This window comes from Callorhinus ursinus, unplaced genomic scaffold (assembly GCF_003265705.2).
Source record: "Callorhinus ursinus isolate GAN/ISIS: 27379988/994484 unplaced genomic scaffold, GSC_fseal_2.0 scaffold5, whole genome shotgun sequence".
In the NCBI taxonomy this organism is placed as follows: domain Eukaryota; kingdom Metazoa; phylum Chordata; class Mammalia; order Carnivora; family Otariidae; genus Callorhinus; species Callorhinus ursinus.
This window is the reverse complement of record NW_027397067.1, coordinates 68,133,109-68,143,635: the sequence shown is the minus strand read 5'-3', so window position 1 is coordinate 68,143,635 and position 10,527 is coordinate 68,133,109.

The window sequence follows — 10,527 nt, the reverse complement described above, 5'->3', positions numbered from 1 at the left end:
GAGGAATGCCAAGAGGGGCAGGCAACCAGAAATTAGGAGAAAGGCATGGAACTTATTCTCCCTCACCAGCCCCAGAAGGAACCGGTCCTTTTAATGCCTTGATTTTAGACTTCGGGCCTCCTAAGCTGTGAGGGAATACGTTTCTGTTGTTTTAAGCTATCTGGGCTGTGGTGCTATTACTGCTTATTACAGCAGCCTTCGGAAACTAATATACCAGCTCTCCTCATTCACATAGATTTCATAAGGTCATTAAATTGTAATTTTTAGAGGGCAGGGATAAGATTATGTTGGTTCATGTGTCTTTTCTATTATAGAGGAATGAATTTCAGTAGTTTTTTGATGGTATGGCTAGAAACCCAGTAAAGCCCGAATCCTGCTGCCTTATTTATCTCCACTTTCTCCATCCCCTCTCCAGCCTCAAAAACCTCCACTCCGACCAAAACCAATTTCTTGGAGAGCTATATATAAGGAGCCATGGTCACATAGAAAACAAAGCACTACTTTATTTAGTGGCATAGCACTGTGTAATTCTTAGAGCAAAGCTCTGGTAAAAATTAGACTAAAGTGTATATATCAAGTTTGAGGCTTAGGTGGGACCTTCTGGTTCCTTCCTTAGTTTAAGTCTTGGGATGGAAAGAAGGCAGACAAATTATAGACTGTAATTGAAGGAACACTTCAATCAGAAGGGGAATTAAGTGGAAAGAGGTAGAAGCTTCCTATCATGGAAAAGAATACAACAGTGTTTTTTTTTCCCTCTGTTCTCCAAATTGAACCAGTGTCTTGCATGTAGTGGGGAACTCAATAAGTGTCTTTTGAAATGCCAAAATCAGCTCAAATGATGCAAATAGATTATGTTACTGTTATCAATTTAATGGACCTGGTGTTGAGAAATCCCAATGTGTTTTTATGTCTGTTTATTCATTTAAGCATATATAAAGAGACTATTAAATTGTAAGAGTTTTTTATGGGCCCTGGATATCCAATGTAATTATCCAAGATTAATGTAAAAATAGTTTATGGAGGTCAGAATCCAATGGAGATTTGTATAGAAAAATAAGCAAAGGACTGTGATACTTGTGATAGATGCTATCATATGGATATCCTCAGACTTCCACAAAGGCACAGGGGGAGATATATCTAACTCTGAATGTCCAGGGAAAGAAGACTGGGAAAGGTGAAATCTGAGATAAGTCTTGAATGATAAATACCAAGTTTGATCAGAAGAATAAAGGACATAATGTAGAATATTTGAAGCACAGAAGAGAGTTTGCATAAAGTCTCGTGGAGATGAAACAGGGTTGGGTAGAGAGAGGAGCCACACACAAACAGTGTAGACTTTCTGTAGCACTGGGTGTGGGTAATAGACAAAGTTAGAATGGCAATCAGGGGTCCTGCCGTGGAGAGTCAGGGGAGGCTGAACTGCGTATCTAAAACGAAGATTCATGATATCCATGGTGATGATGGCATCTTCGAGCAAAGGCTAGATGAAATCATGTTTAGCATATTCTGATGGAAGAAGATTCACTTAAAAAGTACAGTGTTACTCAGAAAGTTAATTTATAATAAATTTTTATTACAAACAAACTATACAGAAATAATTCATCTATTTTATTAATAAAATTTATATTAACACTGATATGTATGACTAATGTTTGAAACACATTTAACAAAATATTATCTCTCATGAAACAGTAATCCTCCAAGGTAAAAACCATTATTGTCTCCATTTTACAGATGGGGAAACTGACGTATGGAGCGGTTACATATCTTGCTCAAAGTGATACACCTGGTCAGGCCAGAATTCTAACTCAAGCTGTTAAATCAGGAGTGTGTTCATTTATACCAGTGCATTACCACTTAATTAATGACAGACCGCCAAGGCATGCATGATGTGGGTGCCCCACAGATTTTGGGTTCAGTTAGGGCTGAAACCCAGGATATAAAATCAGGGGCGGTTCTACCTGGGTGAGAGAAGTCCTAAGTGAAAGTCACACATGAAATAACTTGTTTTCCTCTGCCTCTACTTGTTCTGTTTTCTGCATAGCCTAATCCAAAGACCCTGCTCTTGTCATATTCCTTGTCACTTGCAGACAATTTTGTGGTAGGTATAAAAGCCTCATCTTGGTAGTCACTAGATGAATGGTTCCTTGCTTTTTCAACCAGTTTACATTGCTTATGAATTGCCGTATCATCTTGAACTGGAGTCTGAGTTCTCATGCCTCTCATAAACAAACTACTCCAAGTGTGTGACTCATGAATGAACAGAGTCTAGCCGAGTTCTGATTGGCTGAAATCACTTGTGGCATGATAGATCTAAGCATATGGATATCACATGCTCTGTAGAGCATATAACAGCTTTTATGTGCTCTATGTGAATACCTGGCAATACATCTTTTAAGAGATTCTGCAGATGCCATACCCCCATGTGCAATGTCTTCCCTTACAAACGGCCCAGGCAGTCACAGAGAAATTGAGGCTGAGGTCTTCTTAAAGGCTGCTCAGCTTCAGATTTTGGCTCCACTGTGTTAGCTGTTAGCTCTGACAAGTCACTAATGTTCCTAAGCCTCAGTTGCCTCCTCTGAGGATGATAATTGTGCCTAGGGACTTTTTGAGGATCAAATCTAATAATGCATGCAAAATACTTACTGTAGTCCCTGGCTTATCTAAGCACTTCACCAACATTGGTTACTATCATCATCGTTATTATTATAAGTGGCTGAAATCCAAATACATTTATAGTATGTTGATTAATAGTCTGCACTTAGGGCTGAAACAAGAACATAAAGTTTTGCAACGATGGAGTGTGAAAAATTTCCAAGTAAGCCAGTGGGCGTTTATTATAGTCTGGTTTGCAAAACTGGACATGCAGCGGTTGGCTCTCACATGGTGGCAAATCTTGTAGGTTAGTTTACTTAACATCTATTCCCGACTATACCCTCTTCCGTCATAGAGGGTGAGGGGACTCATACTTTATTTTCTTAGCCCAGTGTTGAGATTGAAATAGGAGTCTCCTGGAAAGAACTTCCCTTCCTAAATGAAAAGACAAAGCCCACTTAGTGCCCAGATCTTGGTTTCTAATGCCATTCTCCAATAAAAGAGACCAAGGCTCCTGAGAGAAATGGCCTATTCTAGGATTGGAACAGGAAGAATACAAGAAAAACATGAAGAATCTTGTACCAAAAAGTAAGGAAGTGCTCAAAACAACAACAATGAGGGCATATCAAAGGGACACAGGAGTGAATTGAAGAAGCTCCCAATCGTCAAAGCTAAAACAATTTGAGCAAAAAGAATATGTAAGGTAATATTGGATTATAACCCAAAGCATAGAATAAATGTCAATAAATGTATATGAACATAAATAAAGGACTGGTTATATAAATGAGTGGGAGAGGAGAGACAAATCTTTTGTGTAGAATCTAAATAATGCCATTGTGCCTTCGGCGATAGGCTTTCATTCCATAACTATTTATGCATTATTATTCATGACAATCATGGTGCGATGCTAAAATTGGTCCCTGTCTCTCAGCCCAGTTCTCATGTTGAATCAGCTCATACCCACCAAAGCACAGTTGCAGACATATTTCTTTCCATACATCCTCCATTCATCAATGACCAGGGCTCACCCTCTCTCGTGCATTTAGGAGAACTCAAGGACAGTGAGGGTGGTTGTTCCATAGGGTAAATCAGTCCAGGACCAATCAAAGGGTAAGGCAGACGTGGGTATCTGTCCACAGGCCGTTCTGGCTGTGCTTTGGACACTAATGACAGCATCATGAGTGTAGCCCCTCAGTCGGAACAAGGACGGTGCTCACTCAAGAGAAACCGAGCCTTCCTGAAATGCTGATTCTACTCCTCCTATACAACCCTTCCTGTTCTGGTACCCTCATCAGGGGCCACACAGTTCCCTCCCCCTTTGCACATGGTCAGTGTCCCCTTCCTCTCAACAAAGCCTAGGGAAATTATTTTCTCATGTCGTGGATGGAAGCCTTGCTCCTCTCTTCATATTTTCCAGTGTATGCCTTGAGTTATTTCTATTGATCATGTCTTAGGACTTTGAATCTCAAAACCATCTTTCTGCTACTAACTCCTTTATTCAAGGCACTCAATGAACAGCCTAGCTTAAAGAGAACCAAAGGATGACAGGGCTGGAAACAAAAAAAAACAGCTATTTCAAAAACATTCCACTTCAATCTCTCTTTCCTCCTTCTCCGCCCCAAGCCCTTGAAACATCCACATATCCTCATAAACATAATACAAGGTAGAAAAGCCCCAGGGCCTTATGGCAGGCACAGATGAAGTGGAGATACAGAAGAAGGAGCGAACAATGTCAGATAAACCTCGAAGGATGGGGAGTTGGACACACAGGACTTAGGAAAGGGCCCTCCAGGCAGGAAGCAGGGAAACGTCCATTCACAGCAACTGTAGTTATGTATGGTCAATGTGTCTGGGCGCAGGCCAGAAATTTGGATTTTGCTGGCAATGTGAGGACCTGCTGAAGGTATCAGAGCAGAGGAGGGGTGATAGAACGATGCTTTGTAAAAATGAACCATTAAGTATCTGAAGGACAGACAGGTGGATGAAAACTGAATATGGAAACAGCAAGACTGGTCCAAAAACTGTGTTACCACATGAGAGGTGACAAAGGGCCTAAGCCAGGGCTATGGCCATGGAAATGGAGAATAGTGTGATCAACCTGAGGCTCCCTAACAGCTGGACCTTCTTGCCCATTCACTGTGTGCCAGACACAAGCTTCAGGTCTTACCTGGACTATTTTGTTTAAACCTCATTACAAGCCAGACTTACATTATTATTACCCTATGTTACAGATAAGGAGACTGAGGTTGGATGACAAGCCTTAGAACAGTCCTGGGCTCTATCTCTTCTCCTACTGTAATTATTGAGATAGATTCTCTCTGAGAGGGCCACCCACTGTCATTCATTTCCTCCTGAATATAAGTGTCACTTTCCTACCAAGAGGTAGAGTCTATTCATCTAGCCCCTTAACTCCAGGCTATGCTAGGACTCCTTTGGTCACCGAACATTGTGGATGTAGCACCCTGCCATTCTAGGCATCACCTTTGTGCAGACTTGCAGTTGCCACCTGTGTCTCTTAGAACAGTTGTTTGTATGGATGCCCCTTCTCAGAACCCAGCTCCTATACTATGAGAAACCCATGCCACGTGAAGAGGCCTGATGTGCTCAGGTTGACAACCCAGTGGAGGTCCCAGTCAATAGCCAGCATCAACTGCCAGTCATATGAGGGGTCATCTTGGCCATCCAGCCCAGTCAAGCCTTCAGATGACACCACCCCAGCCAAAAACCATAGGAAAGACTACAAGTGCAAACCACCCTGCCAAGCTTGGTCAACAGGAGAATGGTGAGAGATACTAATAATCCTTGTTGTAAGCCACTAAGTTTTAGGGTAGTACATTCCACAGCAGTAGATAACAAAAGCAATGACTGATGGCACCCCTTTTGTCTCTCAGAAGTGCTCTGCTGTGTACAACATATTTCATGGGTAACCTGCATTAACTGGGAAACCAGACTCAAACCCAGGTCTGTTTGTGCATCAGTTCACTATGTAAGAGAGTAAGTGGTGTGTGGGTTTTAAACTCCCTGAGAAAATAAGATGTTTTATTAATCTCTTCACACATCAGATTACCAGGCGCTCTGTAAGTATGGAATTTTAAAATGTCTGTTAAGTGAATCATTAAATAAATGAATGGGTTAAAGAATGGATGAGAATCAACAGCCTTTAGTTAGTTGATAAGACAGCTGGGAGAACATCATACACTTTTTTTTTTTTAAGATTTTACTTATTTATTTATTTATTTGACAGAGAGACCCAGTGAGAGAGGGAACACAAGCAGGGGGAGAGGGAGAGGGAGAAGCAGGCTTCCCGCCGAGCAGGGAGCCCAAAGCGGGGCTCGATCCCAGGACCCCGGGATCATGACCCGAGCCAAAGGCAGACGCTTAACGACTGAGCCGCCCAGGCGCCCCCATCATACACTTTTTTTGCAGAAAAATAAACCAGTGAATACATTTATCAGCTCACAACATGGTCCCACTGTCTGTTCTTCAGCCTAAGCTTTGACCATTGTGGCAAGGAAGGGGTGGGGGGAAATAATCTAGAATAAAACCTAATATGAAGTTTTAGTAAACTCTAGGGTAGACCTTTTTAAAAGAATGATCTGATTTTTTTTTTCTAAAACAGAAATTATGCCTAGCTTTTATAATGGCTCAGACCTTCCTCAAGCACTTTTCTCATAAATTTTAACATTAGCATCCTTGGTGCTGCTAACTGTAGGTAATGTGTTTTTTCCACCATATTCTTCGCCTAGAGCTCATTAAAAGCTCTCACTCCTCTAATGATTTCTGGGCTTCCAGTCAGACTTATTAGTGCAAAAGGAGCAATAGATGCCTAAATGTCAGGTCTATTTACCAGCTGAAAGGGCTGTTACTGGAGAGGCATTTGTCTTCTGTGGGACGTGCTGACTGTGGCTAGTTAATTCCAGCCTTCCTGACGGGAAACGGTCCTCCTGAATCCAAAACTATTTAGCCCAACCAGGCTCCCGCATGGAGAACTGCACTCCGCGTCATACTTCTCAGTGTGTTTTTAACTGAAGGGGTGATTGCTGATGTTGCCTCAGAAACTTCCCAGCAGGCCAGGAATGCCTCCTGGGCAGGCACTAAACCTGCATTTAGCATTTATCCCCCAATATAAATATGTATGGTGCTGAGGGTAGCACCAAGAAGCAACATAGTTCCTTGTACGACTGAGGTCATGCAGCAGATCCCATTGCCAAAACAAAAGTTGAATGAAACATCGTAGATGTAGGAAAAAGTATAGTATAAAAGTATATAAAAATCTGTGCACTCAGCACCCAGTTTAAGACATAAATAACTACATATACCTAAAATAGATTTTTTTTAAGGGTCGAAAGAGTCTATACATTCAAAATGTTGCCTGGCTGTTAAGAATTTCATTAAAAAGCACAACACAGGGCTTAATGTAATAAACGTCCATTCCTTTCTCTTCCCCTCCTTGCAAAATATGTAAACAAGCTCTCTGGCAGTGAGACTTCCAGATGGAAAGATGTGTTTGTGGGTACGTTTGGGATGGTGAAATTGTTACAAGTGAATAAAGCAATTACTACTGTTGTACTTTGCAAATGAAATAATGTATTCTTACGGGAGACTTATTTTCCCCTTTTATAAGTAAAGATTTTGTACTTAAAATGCTTTAGAAAGCTCCCAGGGATAATTCCACTATTCAAGTACAGTTTTACAGATTCTGAGGGCGGAGAATGAATGATAATTAATTCCGTTCATTGTGGAGGTTTTTTGTAATCTCATGTTTTCGTTTAAGCATGGGGGGAACGTATGTCCTTGTGAATCTAGAGAAATTAGCCAAATGTGTAAAATCAACAAAACCAGGCAAGATAAATAAAAAGAGCATAAGAGGACATAACAATAATAAGCTACTTTTACTGACCAACTTTCTGGTGAGAGTCATTGTGCTAAGAACTTTACAGATATCAATTTGTTTAGGCTTTGTAACAACTTGGGGTGTTAGGGATTGAGACCCATTTTTTTTTCAGCCAAAGAAATCAATCACAAGAGAGATTGAGAAATGTCTGGGATCACGGAATTGGGGATTTCCTATAGCAGGGTTCAAATCCATGTTTTTAACCACTGTGCCATACCATGCACCGCTCAGAATATATTGCCGAAGACACTCATCTAGGGAACAGCTGCCTAAGAGATTGTCCCTCCACTCCAACCTTTTCATTTTACAGGTGAGCAAACTGAGGCTAAATGGGGCAGCACTTCTGCAAGATTACAGAGCTGAGGCAAGGATTCTGATCCTTGAATCTGACTCAGTTCAGGACGGTGTCATTTCTTCTTTTTCATATGTCTGAAATGGAACGGATCTTTTTTGCTTTTGAAACCTGCTTCCAGACCCCATGAAGTCCCAGTAGTCTCAACCCTGGCTGCCCTGGAGCGTCATCTGGAGAAGATTTAAAGCAAAACAGAATAGAAGTAAAACCAGAGTATCACCCAAGAGATTTTTATATAATCTGCAGGCACACTGCGGCTCTCTTCATTTCTCTGTCCTCCAACTTGGATCCGACACTTCTGCATCTCAGAAAATGGCACAGCCAAGTTGTTCAGGGTAGAAACCTGGAATCTACCCTTGATTCCTCTCTTTCTCTTTCATCTACAACCAAACCATCGGCTTGTGTCAGGCGTTGGGTAAATGTTTGTTAAATGAAGCAATCAGACCATTTATTGTGTGGGTCTTTGTTTGGAAGGGCAAAATTTTTAAAATTATATATGTCTGCGTAGGTATACACAACACCTTTTCCAGACTGCCTATGCATCTCCTCTCTGAGAGGATCCTCTCTGAGAGGATCAGAGGGGAGACGCATAGGCCCTGTCAAGGCAGAGCTGGTCCTCTGGGTGACACCCTGACTCCATGGCTTGGGGCACTTTTGAGCTCTGACGTTTCTTAGTTTTATTTTTCTTACCCATCACTCCTGCCATTTTCATCACTGGCATATACACAGGTAACGTGTGTGGCCCTGAGCATTCTCTCCTCTGCAAAGAGCTGACAAAGGTTCTTAAAGCAATAATCTCCACCATGTTTTAGTCAAGCAAGCAATAAAGTGTTGCCAAGATTGATTAAGCAGAGAAGTCAAGCAGAGGCCTCTCATCAGTCATGAGGGCTGTCGGTCTGGAAGATATGCTACAGAGAAACAGTGATCACTTCCTACCCTAGACCTGCCCTCACAGACCCTAGGCTCTGACGACGACGCACACTACGGAGAGTCAGTGACAGCTAACAGTGTAAAAGTCAGAAAGCCAAAGAAGGATATTTTTCTCTTTTGGTGTTCATGAGAGCACATTGCAACTACAGTGTATCGAAGTTTGTGCCTGAGAAATAAAAAATTACCAGGGCAGTACTGTCAAATAGAAGCAAATATGAGCAACATATGGAATTTTAATAAATATATTAAAATATTAAAAATAATATTTAATAATAAAATAAATTAAAATATAAGATATATTTTATTCATCTTAATATATAAAAATTATCATTTTCTCAGGTAATAAATATAAAGGATTATTAATGAAATATTTTATAATCTTTCTTTATAATAAGTCCTCTTTTCCACATGTCCAAAATGGAATGGATTTTTTTTGCTTCTAAAATCTGTTTGTCCAGGGGCGCCTGGGTGGCTCAGTTGGTTAAGTGTCTGTCTTTGGTTCCGGTCATGATCTCAGGGTCCTGGGATTGAGCCCCATGTTGGGCTCTCTGCTCAGCAGGGAGCCTGCTTCTCCCTCTGCCTCTGCCATTGCCTCCCTGCTTCTGCTCTTTCTCTCTCTCTCCATCAAATAAATGAATAAAATCTTTTTTTAATTTAAAAAATAAATAATTAAAATAAAATCTGTCCAACCATATTCCAGATTCAGTGTGTATCTTATGCTTGTAGCACATCTCAATTTGGATGTTAAATTTTCAAGACTCTACGTGAAATAGAATCCTACTGAAACAATAGTTATATTTAATGGAAAAATATTTTAACTTTTAAACAAAATTAATTAAAATTAAATAAAATTTGAAATTTAGTTCCTTGGTTACACTATCCACATTTTAGGTGCTTAAAGCCACAGGTGGCTTATAGCCATTGTATTAGACAACACATGTCTGGAGACTAGAATATGGTTTTTACTCTTTTATGGTATTCACAGGACCTTTTAAAGTATTCAGTCCTCTTTAAATGTTACTGACTGGTTATTAGCTAATTAAAAAAATAACAGATCACTGAAAGAAAGAGAGAGAAAAGAAAAGAGAAAAAGAAAGAGAAAGGAAACAGAGAAATAAAACTCAGAAGACGAAAGAAGAGCAAGTTTATTTTATATCTCATAAATTCGATTTCTGCGTCTGTGAATGATAAGTGCCATGGCACCTTCCACAATTCATCTGTGGACAAATGATTCCAGAGCAAGCGAGTTTGGAAATGCCGCATAGCACATACTAATCCATTTTACTGGAGATTCACAAGGCAGGTTACCATTCTTGTTTTCATTCATGGATCAGATATATAAAGAACAATCCTTGTTTCATACTACACTTACGTCTTTGGTTTACAACTATCTGTTTCCCTTTCTCTCTTTCTCTGAGCAATATAATAGGCATGTATGAGCCTACCACCCAATCACAAATCCAGAGCTTTTGTAGTAGCTTACCTCCCTCATCTAAGATAGTCATCATCCCGAACTCTGTGCTCATTATTCCCTTGTTTTCACTTGATATAGTTTATATCACATACTATGTATGATTAGAAATGTTATATATAATTTACTTATACATATAATCATGGTATAGTGTATACATACAATGGTATAGGTATACATACAATAATTTACATATACATATAATCATGGTATAGTGAGTTACATATACATATAATCATGGTATAGTGAGTTGCCATGCTATATAAAATCTTGACACTTGCCTAA